This window comes from Rhipicephalus sanguineus, chromosome 1 (genome assembly GCF_013339695.2).
Source record: "Rhipicephalus sanguineus isolate Rsan-2018 chromosome 1, BIME_Rsan_1.4, whole genome shotgun sequence".
Lineage (NCBI taxonomy): Eukaryota > Metazoa > Arthropoda > Arachnida > Ixodida > Ixodidae > Rhipicephalus > Rhipicephalus sanguineus.
In genome coordinates, this window is record NC_051176.1 from 129,575,038 (window position 1) to 129,596,483 (window position 21,446).

At 49.3% G+C, this 21,446-nt stretch overlaps 1 protein-coding gene and 1 non-coding gene across 4 annotated transcripts in view; one reads left to right on the forward strand and one right to left on the reverse strand.

The window, feature by feature from the left end:
• Nucleotides 1-21,446, reverse strand: part of LOC119397769 (protein spitz) — a 143,422-nt gene that overhangs the window by 104,868 nt on the left and 17,108 nt on the right. The gene's annotated exons all lie outside the window — the stretch shown is intronic.
• Trnap-cgg (transfer RNA proline (anticodon CGG)) lies at nt 17,353-17,426 on the forward strand. The gene has a single exon. It is a non-coding gene; the product is annotated as a tRNA-Pro (tRNA).

The window sequence follows — 21,446 nt, forward strand, 5'->3', positions numbered from 1 at the left end:
TGTGTGTGTGTGTGTGTGTGTGTGTGTGTGTGTGTGTGTGTGTGTGTGTGTGTGTGTGTGTGTGTGTGTGTGGTGTGTGTGTGTGTGTGTGTAAATTTTGGGGGGGTAGTGGGGGGGGAAACACGTGCATCTTCACAGGGGCCTGGGGCCCTGGTTCGAGCAGGTTCGGGCCTCGTAGTAAGATAAAGCAAGTCATGTACGACATGATTTACATGCCACACTCAAGGCGCTCTCGCGGCCATTTCGCTCGCTTGATATACATCAAAACTGGTATTGCGCGACGCTACGGTATGGCGAACATAAATGACAGGTGGTAGCTTAAAACTCGTGATATGTATGTAATTTACAACATGATTTACATTCCACGCTCATTGTCCGATCGCTGCCGTTTCGCTTATTTGATATACACGAAAATTGGTATTGCGGGACGCGACTATGAAGAACGTAAATGAGAGGTCGTAACAGGAAAATCATGACATGCATGTCATGTATGACATGATTTACATGCCACGCTCACGGTGCACTCGTGGCGTTTCGCCCGCTTGATATACACCAAAATTGGTATTGCGCGATGTGATTGTATGACGAACATAAATGACAGGTGGTACCATAAAAACCATGACACGCATGTCATGTACGACATGATTTACATGACACGCTCATGTTGCACTCGCGGCCGTTTGGCTAGCTTGATATACACCAATATTAGTATTGCGCGATGTGACTGTATGACGAACATAAATGACAGGTGGTAACATAAAAACCATGACACGCATGTCATGTACATGATTTACATGACACGCTCATGGTGCACTCGCGGCCGTTTGGCTAGCTTGATATACGCCAAAATTAGTATTGCGCGATGTGACTGTATGACGAACATAAATGACAGGTGGTAACAAAAACCATGACACGCATGTCATGTGCATGATTTACATGACACGTTCATGGTGCACTCGCGACCGTTTGGCTAGCTTGACATACACCAATATTAGTATTGCGCGATGTGACTGTATGCCGAACATAAATGACAGGTGGTAACATAAAAAACCATGACACGCATGTCACGTAACACATAATTTACATGACACTCTCATGGTGCACTCGCGGCCGTTTGGCTAGCTTGATATACACCAAAATTAGTATTGCGCGATCGAACATAAATGACAGGTGGTAACATAAAAAAACCATGACACGCATGTCATGTACGACAAAATTTACATGACACGCTCATGGTGCACTCGCGGCCGTTTGGCTAGCTTGATATACACCAATATTAGTATTGCGCGACGCGACTGGATGGCGAACATAAATGAGGTGGTAACATGAATATCATGAGATGCATGTCATGTACGACATGATTTACATGACACTTTCATGTTGTGCTTCCGGCCGTTTTGTTAACTGGATATATACCAATATTTGTACGGCATGACATTAGTGCGTGATGAACATAAATGTCGGGTCATGCATTGTATATTCCTGAATACACGTTTCATCAGCATGGTCTATACCGGATTGTACATGCATGCATGGATGTCAAACATATGATTTATAGCGAACTAGATGCCATGGCATGAATGACATCACTTGTCTCAAAGACAAACAAGGCGATGTAGCAGCTCTCTGCCGGCTGCTTCGCATTACATCGATTCCCACATTGCGTGCGATCTTTCGTATTTTCCTTTCGGGCTTTAACATAATGAAATATGAAAGAAAAGCAAAGCTTCAGTCATGGTAATCTATTTTGGGAAATGTACTAAATTTGTATACGCAGGCCTGCGTAACGACGACTTAGTTTGGAAGGGTTCGCTTCGAGATGTTGGCAACGATCGCAGTCAGCGTTGCTTTTGGGTCGTGTTCGGTCGTTTGGCTGCGTGCACTCTGAATGCTCGACTACGACTGTTTTGCGAGGAGGTCTTCGCATGCCGCAAACATGGTCCTGACAAAGCGCCGAAAGCGACTGCTCCTGCTAAAGAAAAAAAAAGTTGCACCATCTCCCACTAAAGGGAACCATGAGGGGATGCGAAGCAGCATTGGGGGTGCACACCAAGTTTTCATTTACGTTCACTCGGCGTTTCCGTTAGTGTGTGCGGTTTGTATTTAGTGTTTGTGTTATCATTACGTAGCGAGCCCTGCGCTGTTGCTGCTTCGCAACGATCTCGGCAGAGGTTGGAGTGCTGCTGCAACTGGCGCCGACGTTGACGTTACAACTCATCTGAACGGGAGCGAAGCGAGAATGACGGAAGCCGACCGAGTGCACGCGCTTATATACACATGAAATGGGAGAGGGAGAGGAGAGAGTGGGTTACAGGCTGTATTTGGCTGCGGCGCGGCTGCATCACGTGGGAGTAGAGGCTGCGCCGCGGGTGAGGAGAGGAGAGAAGGCGACCGAACACCTGCGTACAGGAGCCGCAGGGGGGGGGCGGAGTAGGCGCATGCGCAGCGCAGACGCCACCGGATCAAGCTCGCTCATAAGATGCTTCGCATCTAAAATTCTTCTGGTCCAAAAGATGCTCGAAGATCAACGCCAGCGCAGGTGGTGGGTTCGACCGTCATGGGGAACGCGCCACGCCGAGAGCGAATTCTTTACCAGGGTACGTATGCCCGTTATCGCAATAGCCAGCGCCAGACACAAGCAAGCTCATGGGAGAGGGGGCTGTCACTGGCGGCCAATAACGACAGGTGAAGCGCCGTGACGTGTGGTAGCGTGGCGTGCATGGCGAGCGTGGTCCGGATATGTCCGGACGCGTGTCTCCGCGCCGGGAAGCCGACGCATGACTTGTACCAGACAAAGAGGCTTGGAGGCGCTACTAGCGGCGCAGCCATGGTCGCCATACTGCCGTTTAAAGGCCACATAGCAAATTTTAGTTAGACGCTGGAAGTAGTTGTGTGCCGAACGAAGAGCAATATGCCGCAAGAATTTTTCAAAACGGTTCATTACGAGCTGAGAAAACCAATTTGTAGCGGCGCGAAACCATGATGCGAGGAGGCGACCTTCAACCCTTGCCACTCGCCCCGTGTAGCCTTCACAAGCCAAAGTCCTTTCCCTACCCTCTTCGGCAGCGCAGCCGGAGGATCACATGACGCATACGCATGAACACCTCATGCGCATACATGGTCACGTGCGCATGACGTGCCCAAGCCAGCCCCAGCACGCGAGCGGCGTTGCACGGGCGCTACTTTTTTTTTTTATGCAGCGGCAGTGGGCGTTGTGTCGGCGTTCTCTGTGGTGTAGTGCATGTTTCTGCGGGACGGGCATGAAAGCTGTGACATTTGTACGGGCGTGAGAGCGGTATCAAGAGCCAGTGCCACATGAACATTTAGGTAGACGCGGGAGAATAAATGAGCATATGAGTGCTCGAACGCGCCAGAACATTACTTTCATTTCCAGGGCTGGCGTCTGCTCGATGCGCTAACCGCGGGGACACGAACGCATGCGAAACGGAGGTACATTAGCCCCACATCTCACTGCAATTCACGGGAAAAAAAATGAAAAAGACGCAAGACGCACACATTCCCTTTGTGTGTCTCATTATTCCTCTCAAGTTTTATTAATCTATTCAAGCAACACATTACACAAACTACACATGTCGTGTCAAATAATTATCACAATGTCACATGCTACTGTTGGCGACGTCAGAGCACAGTCATCTACGTAGAGAACCGACGTCACAGCACTACCGTCTACGTAGGGCCATTCCACCGTGTACGTCATCCCTTAATTCTCTGGGCGCGCGCGCCCGCGAGAGAAGGCAAGCAGCGTTCAGCTTGAAATTTCACCCATTTCCGCGGCGCGTAGCGTAGCGAATCTTGGCAGACGTGATCGTGAGCGCCCAGTGTATGCATTGCGCTCATCAGCTCAAAATGGTCAAACCTGGTGAGGGGCCCTTTAACGGCGGTTCCCGACGCTCGAGCCGCGCAGGGTCCTACATACGCGCTAGCTAGGGAACGAGGCGCCAAAGGGGTGGGCGCTTTCGATTACCGCAAGCTTGAATGTGTTATATATACGCACACAGAGAAACACAGAAACACACACCGGAAGGCGAGTTGGAAAACAAACTCAAACCGAAGGCGCCCGTAATCTACCCCCCGGCTCAGCATGTGATTATACCTCCACGTCCCGCTATGCGTTGTTGGAAAGTTGAGGCTCTCCCAGACTGCCCTGGTTTCCTCGCATCCAGGCAGGCGGTTGCGAACCTCGTCTTCAAGAAGGGCTGCTGTTGGAGAGAACCGGACTGAGGAGCTGAAGAAGCGTATAAGAGGTTTATTTACATTTGTACAGTTTGACAGTTCGTTCCAGAATGCGATTCTCATGCATTCGTTTGCATCTTTTAAGTCCTTCGCAGTCCCTAGATGCCAGACATAGGGAAACCGGTGACGACGTTTCCATCCATCAGGTGGCGAATCCTGCGGGTCACTTTGCTGGCACCGCCCCCAGCACACACACACACACACACACACACACACACACACACACACACACACACACACACACACACACACACACACACACACACACACACACACACACACACACACACACACACACAACCCAAACACGCGTATTGTTCTCCCAACGATGTCGCATCGGGGGAAACATGCCTCCAGCATGCGGGGTGCGTGGCGAGTCCCTCGTTGCGCTCCCCGGGCCGACCACCCATGCTGAACGGCGGCCGCAGGCCAGGCAAATCCACTGGTATGCGTCTGGGCAGCTGGCGCTGATTTGAGTGTAAGCGGCCTATGAACTGGAGACGCACAGCGCGGTGATCCGAGGTCCGTCTTCGGCAGAAACTCGGCGTCGCGGCCTTTCCTGGGGCACAAAGGCGCCATGTGTCGCATGGCCGACACCAGCGACACCTTTGTCGCCGGCACCAGCGACAAAGGTGTTGTTTCGAGCAATTGTAACCATGCACCTCCTGGTACATCAGAAACAGCCGGGCGTCTTCGCGCTCTTCCTTATCTCCGCGAAGTGAGGCGGCTGCCTTTATTCCGTCCCGGCGCCCCGCGGCAAAGGGTGGCTCGCTGATCGCAACAGCGTACACCTTATCCTCCCTCGCCGTACTGCATAAGGCCGCTACATTTCACGGTTCGCCCCGGCACGCTTAACCTCAATCCCATAGCGCACCGAGCACCACGGAATACGATCGCACTCGGACTTTATACTGAACATCACAGCAACGTAGACGGCTAGTATTCGCCTGGAGTGTCCTAATAATCGTAATTAAAAAAGGGTCCTCCATAAGCGTCTACAACGACGCCGTAATTGATGTTTCGCGTTTAGTAAACTACCAGGGGCCTTCCGACTCGCCCCATCCACGCCTCTCAGTGTAAATAGTTAAATAAAGCCCCCCGAGGGGGGCGCCAGGTTTGCCCTGTATCATTACTAAATCGGACCTGTCCCGTCATTGTTTAAAGTGCAAGGTTATAGCCATGCAGGTTTTTGACAATAACGGCGGCCGAGGACCACTGATGCTGTTGCACTCCAAGAGCGGTTTACTTCCTATTTTTACATCCAGAAAGCAGGGGACCACGGTGTAAGAATTTTCTTACACCGTGCAGGGGACCAAAGGTAGGCCGTTGTGGGAAGCACGCCATCGCTTCATTTGCATTTGTGCATCCACTGTAAAGCTCGTTTTCGTTCGAACTCGACCAGGGGGCGCTGCGGTGAGACACCCTAATGGGGAACCCTGTGCACGCTCTAGAATGTGTGAAGACACGAATGTAGATTATAATCGACTCGCTGTTGCCATGAGAGACGCATTTAGCATTTCCCTCGAGGCACTTTTGACACGTTTCTTTTTAACCACAACGGCACCGAACCGGCAGAGGCAGTGCGCCAGGCGGCCAGACGCAGAGCGAGCAAGAAGTCTCCCTGCTGCCACCCTGCGCTGTGCTCCAGCACACAGATTGACGGGGCCGCCCGTTTGTCTGTCTAGTCACATGAGTGGGGGGTGGGAAGGACACCTTACGCGCTAGGAATTCGGAAGTCTGGAGTCGCCTTTCCCCGCGCCGGCGACTCCTATTTGCAGCAGCGACGGACGCCAGACGCCGAACAGCGCGCACGCTCCATACAGACAACAAGCAACAACAACAAAAACGCAGACAGAGAAGAAACTGGAAGGCGCGAGACGGGAAAAGAAAGAAAAACCGTCGCGACGACGAAAACCACAAAAGCGCACCGTCGCGCCAGGCCATCGTGCTGCCCACACGCCTTTCCATACATACACGCACACAGGCACACCGCCGCCAGAGCGCTGTCGCGCTGTGGGAACCGTGGGAATGTTGTTTCTCCCGACGCCCCCGCCGGTCCGGCGTAGAGAAACGAGATCTTGCCGCTCATTTCATCGGATGCCGACAAACGATGGGGGTGAAGACGCCGGGCTGAAAAGCCCTCTCGTTGGCGACGACGACAAACAAGCCGCCGCGGAAGCAGCGCAGCCAGTCGTGCTTCTCCGTTCTCTTGCACACCCCCTCCCCCCCCGCTTTTTTTTTTCTTCTCACACGCTGTACCACACGGTTCCTGTTATGAATGTCTGCCGCCCAAACGTTTGGCCGTTGAAAAAAAGAAGCAGGCTTTGTCCGATTTTTTTTGTTAATTTTTTTCGCACTGAAACTGGGTGCCGGAGCTCATAGGGCACGCGCAGGGTTATCAGAGGATCCTCGCATTAAATGTGCGCCGCTACAATGAGTTCCGCGTTTACGCAAACCCGCGGCTTGCCGTAAGGCGCGTGATCGTTATTCATAGCAAGATGAGGAGTGCGGAACAGTTTATTTTTTTGTTTTCCATCAAATGCCTGCCTCACACTGCTCCCAAAACCGCTGACAAGAACTTCGTAAGCCGAGCCTCGACATGCTCTGACGCACGGCAACGCCCGCATCGGCAAACCGACGCACGTCTTTTATGCATAAGATGCGCCTCAATAAACAGAACCTTCACCTCATTCCGCAAACCACCGAGTGCAATGCGAATGCTGCAGTGTCGAAGTTTACGCACCGTATAAGACTACAATGCATTCTGAGGGTCAAACAGTGAGCCCGGTTTGATTTTTTTTTTTTTTTTACCATTTGACAGACACAGGCCTGAAGCTCGGACTAACTGCTGATCAGCAACCGTATCTTCAAAAGTACAGGAAACATCAATCTTCTTTACATGAAACAAACATCTTATTTACCATTAATAAACCACGTGCGTTTACGGCGAACAATCGTGTCATATTAGCGAGCTTTAGTACTGCGTACGTAGCGTCCATAATGGTGTGGCGTACATAAGAACGCCACGTTTCACACGCAGAACTTCTGCTCATGCGCACCATGCGAAACGCAGCGCTCTTACGTACGCATCGTACGCAGTACTAAAACTCACTATTGCTTTAGTCATCAGACGGCCAGGTACCAGGGCGCTTAAAAGCTCGTCTTCCGTAGTATTCATAAGCAACTCGGGTGCTATACAGAATGCAGTTCATTAATGTTTATTTTCAGATCTTGCGCAAATGCACTGGTTGACCAAGAATAGCGTAATGCGTGGCTCTGTCTCTACGCTCTTCGCCAGCTGTGCTGAGTAGCAGTGTGTTCTTATCTCCGGTATGCACGCAAAACGTTCAACATGAAAGCAATACGAAGCTGCAGTACGTATTTGGCAGTCGCTGTGTTCTACTACACCAATAATAATAATTGTTGGGAGTTTTACCTCCCAAAAACCACGATATGATCATGAGGGACACCGTAGTGGTGGGCTCCGGAGATTCTGACCACCTGGTGTTCTTTAACGTGCACTTAAATCTAAGTACACTTCTACTCAACCAAGCAACAATGCGAGATAGAAGGCTGGTGCGATTATGACATTCAGGACAGACCGCGTAAACGCCTATAGTGAGCTACAGCAGCGGTGTACCCCCAACCCCCTATTAACCTTATGCCACTGACATGTTCCGACTGCCCTTGAACGCGGAACCGTGTTCAAGCGGAACCGGATGACCGCCGACGACTTCGTTGGGAAGGCTGAACTTGGACGAGCCGCAAATATCGGCTCCTTCCACGTCAGCCGGTTTTTAGCATCGGGGCTTGCGCTAGCTAAAGACGACGAAAGCGAACGCGTGCCAGAGGAAGCGAGCCCAGGTCAGCCGATCCCCACTCGGGAAATCCAACACCGGCCACGCGAGCAGCGCGCGCCGCACAGGATGGTCGACCCCGCGCTCGACCGACTCCAGGCGCCTCCCGCACGAGATACGCGGGGCAGGGCCAACGCAAAAAAAAAGAAAAGAAAAAAGGAAAAGCCACGCGACGGCAGACACGCTCGCACCAGAACGGAGACGACAAACCGATGGCAACCAGAGAGAGACGGCAATCAACCGCAAAAGCGCGCGACAAACGCACACACGGCGCGCAGGCACAGGAGAGGTGGGCGGCGAAAGTGGAGGAAGGCACAACACAGCGGCAAGGTGAACGGAGAAGAATCGAGACAAACAGAGAGACGCGCCATCATCCGGTCGCCGAGCAGACGACGCACACTTTATAGACTGGCAGCCCTCCCCTACCCCCCTGCCAACGCCACCCCCGCGCTTCATCGCGTGCACGTGCTGGCTAGCTGGATGCATCCGCGCCACACGCACAAAGACCCGATATATACCTCCGCGGACGCTCGCAAATCACCCGGTGCGGGCTCTCGGGGAAGGGGGGGGGGGACACCTCAAAACGAGAAACAGACGGCACACCGAGGAGCAGAACGCATCGAAAGAGAGCGCGCATTTCCCAAGTGTGTTCAACGAGAACTAAAGACAAGTCTCGCGCGCGGCCGAGGGAATCAAAAACACACCAGCAGCGCAGGAGGATCCGAACGCCAGGTGACGGCGGCGACGCGAGAAAAATAAGCAGAAAGCCGCGATGCCCCCCCTCCTCTTGGCGACGGCGCTCTCTCTCGCCCTCCTTCCAAGGATTTTCGCTCTTTTTCGGAAAGACGAGCGACATGCCCGCAGCACAACAGGGGCGAGAGGGCACGAGAAAGAAAAGAAAACCGTCGCAAACCTGCGCCTCCCTCACAAAGCTCGGGGACCCCACCAAAAACCCACCAGATGCAAACGCCCCCCCCCCCCTTCTCCCCCCACTAACCATACTTTATATCAGAGAGACCTGAGCAAAGCCAGCGACGACGACGATGTGCCGTACAGTATTTGCACGCCGGTCGCTTCTGTTTTTCTGCTTTCTACAGAGCTGCCACACGCCTCCCTCTCCGGCTTTCGTTATGCTTTCTTTTATTCGATCCTTCCCGCCGCGAGCCCTAGGCGCAGGAGGAGAATCGACGCGGGGTCTGCGCCCGGCCTTGGCCTCATCCTCCTTTCTCCTTGAAGGAGGGAGCAGCGCGAAAATGGGCGAAAAACGCCTCTTTTCCGAAAAAAAAACGGGGAAGGGGGACTGGGCGGATATTGAGAATACGCTACAGGCCTCCTCCTCGCGGGCCCTTTATCCATACGGACCAACGAACGGGACCGGCCTGCTATGCTCGCGGGTGGTGGTACTTCGCTCTCCGACACGTGGCGGCAGCTGCAACAGAAGGCGCGCGACGTCGGAGACGCACCTTCCCAAGCCTAGACGTCGGACACAATATGCGTGTAGACCAGCAGTAGCCCCGCGAGTTCCCCACGCATCGTGTATGCGCGGCGAGCGTTTGTACCGCGTCTCCGTGGACAGCGCCCGGTCTGAAGTATACAAACTCGAGCCAGGAGGCGAGCTTCTTTCTAATCGCGCGACGAGCCTCCTGTGTGATAACCGTTACTCGAACCTTCTAGTGCGACAGCGCCTCGAAGCCAACCCTTGACCCGCGCCTCCCCACCGCCGCCTGCTCCCCTTTTCTCGGTCCTTTCACAACCACTCCTCCTCCCTTCTTGGCGGCAGAAGTGTGCCCCGACACATCAATGCTCGTTTTCGCCGAAAACTGCCTCAGAAACCAGCCCCGCACGCGCGGTGCGCGCGCACAATGCGGCCAGGTACTCTGCTCCGTGATTAATATGGCACGCGTCCCATAGGTGGCGACCGCAAAAGCACCCGAGAGCACAGAAACGCGCGTGAAAAGCGCCCACAATGCGCACACGCCATGAAGCAGAAAAGAAAAAAAAAACACATAAAGAAACGAACGCCTGCTAACCAGAGCCGTGTGCTGCCGTGGTTGCTAGGAGCATTTGTCAAGCCTATCAATGTATAGGCACCTACTTATACGCTTTCTTTAAACAAGCTGTCGGTCTGCACCAACAGTATTCTAAAAATGCAGTATGCGACGTCGCGTCATGACGGCTGGTGATCTCTAATTGAACATAAGCGCGGAACCGACACCACAAGCAAAATACGGACAACAACGTAGTAAGTGCTTGTTTGTTTGAGGAAATATATACAGAATGAGGGAAGGAAAGGAAACTGTACTGATGGTCGCACTGTGACTTCCCAGCTCGAGCAGATGACACCTGAAAGGCGGTCATCAATGAATGAGGGGGAAATAAAGGACGGGAAGAGATTGAAGGGTACGTATATGTACACAAGGACATAATGCCTCATAGTTCGCTTGTGAATTGATCCTCCCTGAGATAGATTGTCACCCGTCCTTGCACACTGGCACTGTTATGTCACGGATAACAGCCGGCAGGCGAGGCCGGACTGTTTGAGGAACTCACATAAGGTTCTGCGAGCAGCCTCGATCGTGCGAGTGAACCCCTCCGTCCAACGTGTACAGTTCAGATCTGGATGCTGCGACTCTCGCCTCACCTTACATTTAAGTTTCGTCAAGTTATAATCAATGTTACATATAACCAGGAACCGCATTTCAACCGCGAGTCTAAGTTCCGTCACAGTGGGTTGTCCAGCGGCTAAAGGTGAGGTATATTAGCGCGAAACGTTATTACCATTTGTCATTCGACAACATTGCAGATGGCAGGAAAATTTTCATTTACTCAACATGTAAAATGCCGCAACCCTATGAAGCCGACAAAGAAAATAAATAAAACGCATGTTCACCGGTAAGGTTCAAAAGTGGGCCTCAGACATCGGGCATACATCGACCCTATTGGTGCTCATGTCTGAAGTTACGTCAGAAGAGCGCTCAATGCCAATACTTTTATTTTTGTTGCACAACCTGCGCAGTCGTTCACGTCACCGCTTTTGAAACGGCAAGCCAACCGGCGTTCAACAAAATACGAGCAATAGTTCTCGCAATAGCAATACATTTAGGTCAGGATGAACAAGAACATGAAAGGCAGGAGGGTGAAACGAGTCCATACACTTCACTGAATGAAGGCGCATTCCTTGGTTCTTGAAAGTGCACTTCAGCCACATTTAAGACAACTTCGCTGTTCACGGAACCAAACAGTGACAGGTCGAGAAACAACTCCAGAGACTCTCCGAAACTCTGCAAGACATAAATAATGGGGTATATGAGCGTACGGAGGCTCATCAATGAAATGGGACTTTTCTGTCTCCTCCTAGATGCCCCCCCCCCCCTCCGCCTTTCTTGGTCCAGTACAGTCTTGCACAGAAGAGCTAGCACAAGAGACCAGCTGCATACACACAGAGAGGAAAGAAGCGCAGCGAACACGTCATTAAATAACAATTAAAAAAAATCTGGATACAGAGAGGCGTCCGAGCCCCGACCCTTTTTTTTTCCCCTCTCCCCTACACCTCCCACGGCCGGCGTCTCCGCCTGCCCGTCTTGCCTTCCGGAAGCGAGACGTCACATACTCCTACGTACGCATGGTCGCGTGCGGGCACACAGGGCGCGAGCACGCGCCGACAAGCAGCACGAGTCGGGGACCAGACCGTAAGATTATCCCGGCGCCCACGCACGGGGGAGAAGAAAAAAAAGTGAAGAACCAGAACGCTTCACGCACGCTTGGCAAACGCCTCGAGAAACCGAAGTAGGCTTTGCGGTGTAGTGCAGAGAACATGAGGGGGACGGGGGTGGGGGGATAAAATAAAGAAAGGGGGTGCGCGCACGCAGTCCAACAGCGTCAGACTCGTGACGACCGGATGACGCACGACGGAAGGCCGTCGTCGGTCGACGCATCGGAAACGGGACGGGAGGAAGGAACCCCGACCAAAAACCGGCCAAACATCGGAGGAAGCGTAAAATATGCGCGAGACCTGATGCACGGATGACGCAGATCTCGGCATAAGTTGTCGCGCAGGAGGGAGAAAAAAAAAATACAGCAGCAAAAACTACTCCCACCGTTGTTCGTCGTGTTTCATATCCGCGGGCGAAGAAAACAGTGACGACGACGACTTACATTATCACCCTACACTGGCGACAAAATCCGAGCGCGAAAAAGAGAGAGAGAGAGAAAAGGAGGAAGGCACATCACGAAACGGGACAGAGTCGCATCAAAGAGGCGCAGCAGTGTCCGCGAGAGCGAAGTCACCTCCGGTTGGTATTCTTGAGGTCTCGAAAGGCGGCAGCAGACTGTGCTGTCGGCGAAGGAACTTTGAAGACTCGGGCACAACATGCAATGGATAGAAATGGGCGGCTAACGCGCGCTGCATGTTGTACCTCACTAACTCAAACATAGAATGAAAAAAAAAAGGTCGACAAAGGAAGACTGAAAAATACGGAGACCGTAAACAAGGTGCGAAGGATGGAAAGAATAACAATGGCATGAATACTTAGAAGTAAGCCAAACAAGAAATCGGAAGGAAAATCATGCATGATAATACAAAGGGCAGTGCTTTATTCTTACATATGAGGGGACTAAAACATAACGGAGCAAAATATTCGCAACTAGATGAGGATTTCATCATGACGCAACAAGAAGTCCGGAAGCGACTAACTATAAATCGCGATGGAATGCCAAGATATTCACCCAGCAAGACCCCTAGAAAAGCGTCCACCTTTCATGGGTGCTGGGATTCAAAGCGGTTAGACGCAGTGGTGAAAAAAAAAATTAAGAAAAAGAAGCAAGAAAGTAATAAATAGGGAAGGCATTTATAGAAACTGAGTCGTTAATTACAGGCGTAGCCCGCAGTACAATACAGAATCTTGAACGAAAAAAGGAAACATCGGACTGAGGTAGCCAAAATGCGAGAGCTACATGCGATAGAAGCAATGAAACCTGATGAGATTAACCAGTCTGTCGACGACCCGATTAAGCGGGGACGCAATTAAATATCATCGTCACGTCACCAAACGTGCGATACAACCTCAATAAAGGCGCTGCACCACGAAAAAAAAAAATATTATTTGCGTGAAGTTAAGGCTTGCACATAAGACATACTTCAAAGGCGTTCAATTGATTTCAAGTGTTTTATTTCTTTTTCTCAAGATACAGAAAAAGAGCCAGAATCCATCTCATAATTACTTTCAACGTTAATGCAAAAATGCACTAAAACAATGCAGCAACATGCCGCATTGAAGACACCTTACTACACCCACATGAAAAAAGTTAAGAAAGCTCCACTATACGCGGCCGCCCAACTGCAGCCTGTATTTTTGCGCACGCACTGTAACCTCAGTGAGCTGCAGATGAGCCGCGCATTCCCACATTTATCAGTAGGTACATAAGGTCAAATAGGAAAAAAAAAAAACCGCGCTCCCGCATAGTTTTGGAAAAGGCGAGATACAAACGAGTCATATACCGCAGTTGCCGAAGTTCCCCCAAGGCTATATATATGTTGATAGCATTAAAATGGCTGGTCGCTGCGTGCATTGTCTCAGATCACAGTCCTACCAAAAGCACGCCAGATATAGGCAGCCGTCTCCAGCGCACTCGGTCGCGCTCCCGCGGCAGCAAACTGCTTCCACCGCAAGAGATACGGCTATACTTACAACAAAAGTTCTCGAATTAGCGTCAACGCCAAGAAGAGTGCTGGTCTTCAGACTTCCGCGACGACGATAAGCCGGTCGGGGGCAAGAAGTCGTGACTTTGCCTGAAATCCGTCTCAACATCTTTTTCTCTCTCTCTCTCATTTGTTTTCCCACCGAGTGCTGCAATAACGACAGGAAACTATAGGCGGCAGACATACCCACCAAGCACAACATTCGGTCATGTCGCGAAAAGCTCGAGCAGTGAGGTTCAAACTTTTCTATAAGGCCGCCAAACCACGCACAGGGCAGGAAGTCAACGGCAGCTTCCGTCCCACGCTAAAGTACTGCTTCGCTTTACAGGTTACGTGAGAACCATGCTTTTATTTTTTTTCCTAGCTTCTACACGGCGAGTTCGTATTTCCAGTCTCAATTGTCGCTATACCGACATGAGCATGGCCTGGTTCACCATATTGGCCAAGCTCAGACGGCTGGAAGAGTATATGAATACTGCTTCAGTTAACAGAAACTACATGCCATGGTGATGAACAAGTACTCCAATCAATAATGCGTTGACTCATCGAAACCAGAAACGAGGAGGATGATATAATGTTGTTGTCATTGGCTGCAGGCGGATTCAACCGACATAGGCAAATTACATAAGGGGCAGGAATAGTCAAAGTTTCCAAGTAACAAAAACGGCTAAAAAGAGGCACGATTATTGGAGGGGCAAACTTCACATATCGATGGAACTATACGGAAGTCTATAGCAGGGGCGTAGCCAGATTTTTTTTTTTTTTTTTTTGGGGGGGGGGGGGGGGGGTTCAACTATACTTTATGTATGTTCTTGCGTGTGTTTGTATGTGCGCGTGTGTATATACGCAAGCAAAACTGAAAAATTTCGGGGGGGGGGGGGGCTTTGAACCCCCCCCCCCCCTGGCTACGACCCTGGTCTATAGATTCATTAGTGCTGACACAGCATACATTTTTCATCTTGGATCTGCTGGAAATATGAGCAAGAGAAGCACCACTGAGCGTTCGGCTGTTCCTTCCGCATTACATGGACACACATCAAGACCTGATCGTCAGGATACGGACTGAAACGACCGCTTGTAGCAGGCGTATGCTGATTATTATGCAACTGAATCTCTGCAACCGCGAAATCCGCGCCGTAGCGAGTTACAGCGAAAATAATACGAATAATAAAAGTTTTAAAAAAATTAACGAGTATTTCCCACAAAGAACAGGCGATCATTGCGGAGGGCGCGGCTGATGAACCTGTCCTTTCTCGTCCACTATCGGGAAGAGGAACTTCGCATTGACGTCATCTATAGCAGTAATGTTTAACAACAGTACGGCGAGAGAGTGTACATGGCTCTCCTTTTAATTCCTGGAGTATTGCGTGCCAAAACCACGATATCATTATGAGTCACGCCGCAGTGGGGGGACTCCGAATTAATTCTGACCACCTGGGGTTCTCTAACTAGCCCCTAAATCTAAGTACACAGGTGTTCTCGCATTTCGCCCCCACATAAATGCGGCCACCGTGGCCGGGAATCGCACCAGCGCCCTCGAGCTTGGCAATGCGACACCATACCCCTGCTGTGAAGCAGCTTTAGTGACTGCTAGCGTCTCACGCCAAGACGAGCACTACCTCAGATGTAAGGCAGACAAAGCTCATTGCAAAAATGATAATTCTGCCGGCGTGATCTACGTAACCGCCTGCATTACAACAGACGAAGAGGGATCTTGGACGAAAAATATTAATAACTTCAGTAAGCAGATGTAAAAAAAGGTATGTGCGAATATATTCCGGATATCACCCATTAGTAAACTTCCCACAGTGCGTCGCAGACGAATCTGATTCATAATTACAATTAACCCTTAAACAAATAGCTCGATTAGTTAGTCACTAAAGCAAACCATTATGGGGCACTCTTGAGGGACCTCTTTTTTGCCAGTTGATTGTTTTTCAGCTGCGGAAAAGTGGAATGACACGAGGTATACCGATACTGAACTGTATGCGCGAAAACGGAATCGTTAAATGCAATGCAAAGTGACACTTTTTTTTCTTAAGCAAGAAATAATTTGACTAGGTGGCCGCCATCACGAATAAATGCCGAATTACCCAATACTTCCCAGGTTTATCTTCAAGCGAAGGCGGACACCCACAACCAAGCCCAATTGTAATACTCGCGCCAGTTAGAGATATCCATGCCCACTCATTTGCTGCCACGCAATACGTCGGGATTATATTCTCTGCGAAGCTGCGATCAAAAAAGTGCAACGTTATGACTAATCGTACGTTAATCGCCAATGCATCCAGGACGCAGGTCTACGGTTGGAAACTGGCGCCAAGCATGCTGACGCAACGGAATGCGACGATACCGCCATCTATGGGAAACGCTGGAAAACGCCACTCGTCCTCCGAGAAGTGCGTACCAAAGTATGAAAGTCTCGAGGCTTCTGGATGTCGAGTGATGAGTGGGTGGTGAGTGAGTGAGTGAGTGAGTGAGTGAGTGAGTGAGTGAGAGAGAAAGAGATTCACCGGCACACCGCGCACGGATAGGACGAAGAGAACGGCAGGGGATGGGAGGGAAGGTGGACGCCACATCCGCATGCGCCAAACACGGGGTGCCGATACGGTGCCGTGTCGAACAAAAGGAAAATCAACTTGTATGCTAGGTATTTTGCGCAATGCTACCAGCACTGCAGGCTTCATTACTTGCTACTTCATAGATGAGATCTTGAACTGGATAAGGATGTTGCTTATCCCATCTAAGGAGCGCGCTTGTAAAAACGGGCAAACATGAACTAGCTATCGGCAATACATTCCACTACACTAGGCATGGGCGGGCTGCAAGCAAAATACCAAGAAAAGAAATTCCATGTCTACAGTTGGGCTCACATTAACGTGGTATACATGACATCGTAGAGGGAGAACAAGGTATGGTAGACCCCGCCTCATATGCAGTTAGAAAAGAAAAATGTGTTCCGTTTATCCAAAACTTTCATTCAAGCGAACGGCAAATGATTCAAGCTGCTCAAGAGTGGCTCAGTGCTCAGTGTTACCGCACTGCAAAAAACGGAAAAGAAGACTTCATTGCAGCCAGCTTCTGATATTGTAGCTACTTTTGTGTAACGAGTGAGTGGATTATTATTTTGCACAGACCTCCCATTCATGAGAGTGCTGCAGAATCAGGGGAGTGCTGCCACTGAACCTCTTGCTACCTTGTCCAAACCAGCAATGCACACTGCAATGGTAATATCGATATCTTCGCCACTAGGGAAATGGCCTTCGCCAAGAACTTCAATAATATGTTTGTTTCCTCAGAGAATGTAACAAGGACACATCTAGGCCCCTCATTCCTGTTGGTGTACACAAAACAATAGTGGCAGCCCGATTCCAATAAATTACTCTGTATTGCTCTCCTTGACCCACAGAAAGGGAATTTGACAATCATTCGTTTGTTTTTGTAGCAAGAAGCCACAAGGAAATCCAATATTGCAATTCCAATATACCAATTTGCAATATTCTGTGTCCGTGCACTTTGCCCTTGCGCTGTTAGTAGCTAGCTTCCTGGTTAGCTCAATTGGTAGAGCGACCTCCTCGGAAAGGTGTTGGTCCCGGGTTCGATCCCTGGACCAGGATTTCCCCTGTTTTTCGACACATTTGTCATTGAGATCGATGCATTCTTGCATGCGGTGTACCATCTTTGTTATGCCTAAACGGTAGCACTTTCCCGCCGCGCCGCGAAGGTGTACCTTAAAACCTCTTCTTTCAGCTCCTCTCCCATTCTGAAATGCGTCCAACCCAGGTGTTGTTTCGATTCAGCGAGGAGTTGGTAGTCTCTTGGGGCTATGTCTGAGCTGTAGGGCGGTTACGCGACAGCGCCCCATTCAGGTTTGTTGATGAGATTGTTCGTTAAATGGGTGATGTGCGGACGAGTGTTGCCCTGATGGAAATGCTCTCTTCGTGAGCATGCCTCTCATCTTGTTTTGGATCGTACGACGACAATCTTTCTTCTCAGGGTAGCAGTCCGCATTGATTGTTGTACCGGCAGGCATAAATTCATGAAACAATAACGCCCTCCTGTCCCAAAAGACGCTTGCCATCACTTCGCTGGCAGACAGCGTTTCTTTGAACTTCTGCGGCATTGGCGACTCTGGACGTTTTAACTGACGAGATTGCTTTGTTTCTGGTGTCGTGAAGTGGACCCAGGGGTCGTCCCCAGTGACAACAAAGTCCAAGAATTCCTCGCTATCAGTTTTGTAGGCCTGTCGAAATTCGCAGACCTCTTCAAAATGTTGCCGTTCGTGGTTTTGAGTAAGCATTCTCGGGACCCAACTTGCACAAACCTGGCATACCTGAAATGGTCTGTCAAAATTTTGTCAATGCAGGTCTTGCTCACATCAGGGATCATAACGCATAGCTCCCAAACCATTACCCTTCGATTACTCAGCATTGTTTCTTCCACTTGCACAATTGTTTCATCCAAAACCGATGGCCGTCCTAAATGCTGTTCATCATGGACGTCTGTACGTGCATCTTTGAATTCTGAGAACTACTTTCCCACGTGTTGTACGCTCATGCACTTTTTTCCGTAGACTTCATACGGTTGGCAATGAATGTCCACCGGCGCAATGTTTTCTTTTTTTTTGTACTGCCAAAAACTAATACCAGAGCGTAATTCACGCCTGGCGCGAGAAGCGAGAGGGAGCTAAATGTCCAATGGCTGCCAAACCAAGACTAAGTGTCACAGACAGTTTGCCAGGGTGGGGACTGGGAGAGGGTGAACCAAGCTACACGCCAATGTCGCCAGATTCCGCGTAACAGCGTTCCTTGCGACTGCAGCGCATTGGGAACCATATTTTTACGCAAAACCCTCGTATATAAAGAGCAGTTGAGAAATTTTTTTCCAATGAAGGTATCAGAATTGGCACGGCTCAACCAGGGCTTGGCAAGACGGCTTGTTCAGCAATAACTGAGTTATATTTTACCGATCTTTTTCGCTTTCTTGGCAGCTGTACGATGGCTTTCTCATATCTTGGAATAACTGAGGGAGGCACACATTGGTGTCTTCAAGCACTGAAAAGGCGGATCGTTAGAAATGTGGGGAAGAAATAGCAGAGAAGCAACTTTCAACATTCATCACATGGAAAGACATTCCGAGACAAACGACAGCCAAACACAGTGACATCCTCTAGAGAAGTGGATCTAACTACAGGCCAATACGAGAGACGCTCTAATCACAATATAGTGTCCTATATGAAACTTCCACAGTGAGCCAAATCTCCCTGAACTCTATTCCCAAAAGACCTCGAAGCATCATTTCAAGCAGCCCTGAAACACCTTCCCTTGAAGCTGAGCAACCAAGGGGAATGAGTGCAATGCCATTCAAGGAATATATTGCCAAAGAAATGTTTTAAAAGCCCTAGCATATGAACAGGAGAGGTGCACTAAGTAGGGAACAAAGCACATACACGCCTGTATTATGCAACCTGAGCGTGTAAGTGTACCCCGCACCACAGCTTCTCTAATGACACATACGTTGCTCTCTGAATCAAGTTAACAACCCTTTAAGTGCTTTGGATGTGCCTAGCACTTCACTGCGATTTGGGTAAAGTTTGCTTTGGACAAGTTGAGGTCACCTAAAGCTCACTTCATGTCTAAAAGCTCACTTCGACCACGGCAATCTTTCCATTTTCAAAGCAATTTGGGTGCAATCTCTTAAGTTTTTCTTCTACCACCCAAGGTGCCTGCGAAATGTCAAGTGTTCAAAAGCCACATTTATATGTTTTTCGTATAGTAACTACAGAGATGGTGGCACTTTTTCAGTGCTCAAATGCAGTGTTTATTCAGTTTTTGTGTGATGCCACATAGGTGGCAGCACATTGTCAATGCTCAAAAACAGCATTGTTGAAATCATGAAAACACTGCTTCATATAAATAGCTCATTTTGAAGCACCGTAAAAAAAAATATATTTGCTTCGTTCTTTACCGCATCATTTATGGCAATGACAAACACATATAATGCTGCTTAGTGGAGGGGTAAAATGAAGTTTGAATTGGCAATAAATCGAGTTGGTTGAAAACGATTTACGAGTCATTTCAGAAAAGGAGCTGATAATATGCTGTAAAAAAAAATTAAGGCAATGTCACTCTTGGTCAGAAATATGAAGTGACAAAAAGGTTCATCTAGGTTCAATTACACAGTTCACAGAATTTTTAGTTCCAAAGTGACACAATCTTGCCACTAAACAAAATTAAGGAGGCAACAATATATGCACTATCACTTTGTTATAGCCCCCATTGGTTTATATTACATATATATCCTTAATCGCTGATATTGCAGAGGGAAGTAAAAAAAATTGCTTGTAACTAAGAGTTCATCTACCATTGTCCACTAATATATTTGTGACTTTTCAGCCCTGCACAGCAGTTCCTGAGAAAATGTATCAGTTTACATTCTTCTGACCAGACATTGAGCAATAAAGTAATTTACCAAGCCTTGCCTTCAATAAAATAATCATTACTGCTACACCATGCTCTCACTGCAAGAAGCCAATATAACTGAGTGGAAGGGACTTACCACAAAATTGCTGCAAGCTGTAATTGCAATCAGTTAACTTTGCAACTGCCACAAAAGATAACAATAGCCCTGGATGCTCGGTCCTCTACCATATTAGGGCAAAAAACCACAACAAGCTCTATGAAAGCACCTCTACGAATATCCATTTACTTCATAATTACTACACTGCAACTAACGGCAACTAAAATAACGTCCCCCATGCTTTCCTTGGCTTCATTAGCTCGAGTCTACAAAGAAAAGAGCCGCTGATCCCTTCTTCTTTTGTTCTACATCTAAATAGTTGTATGATAAAAAAATCACGCTGCCCAGCCGGTCAGTGTTTTTCTGTCCATTTAAAAAGAGCCAAATTCAACATTACTAGGTACACTGGAAGATGGGGACATGAAGGAATTAACGATAGTTGAACAAAAGGACATCTCTAACAAGTCTACTTTCTGAAATTTTTGCTCCGGAGACATCCCCGGTTTGCATAGCTCTGCACACTCACTCATGAGTGCACTCACTCACACTCACTCACACTCATTTGAACGTTGTGAGTGTGAGTATGAGTGAGTGCTCATGAGTGTGAGTGGACGTGAGTGTGAACGTGAGTGAGCACTCATGAGTGTGCGTAGGCGTGAGTGTGAACGTGAGTGAGTACTCATGAGTGTGAGTAGATGTGAGTGTGAACGTGAGTGAGCACTCATGAGTGTGAGTAGTTGTGAGTATGAACGTGAGTGAGTGCTCATGAGTGTGAGTGGACGTGAGTGTGAACGTGAGTGAGCATTAATGAGGATGAGTTGGCGTGAGTGTGAACGTGAGTGAGTACTCATGAGTGTGAGTAGTCGTGAGTATGAACGTGAGTGAGTGCTCATGAGTGTGAGTGGACGTGATGTGAACGTGAGTGAGCATTCATGAGGGTGAGTTGGCATGAGTGTGAACGTGAGTGAGTACTCATGAGTGTGAGTAGATGTGAGTATGAACGTGAGTGAGGACTCATGAGTGTGAGTGGACGTGAGTGTGAACGTGAGTGAGCACTCATGAGGGTGAGTAGGTATGAGTATGAACGTGAGTGAGTGCTCATGAGTGTGAGTGGACGT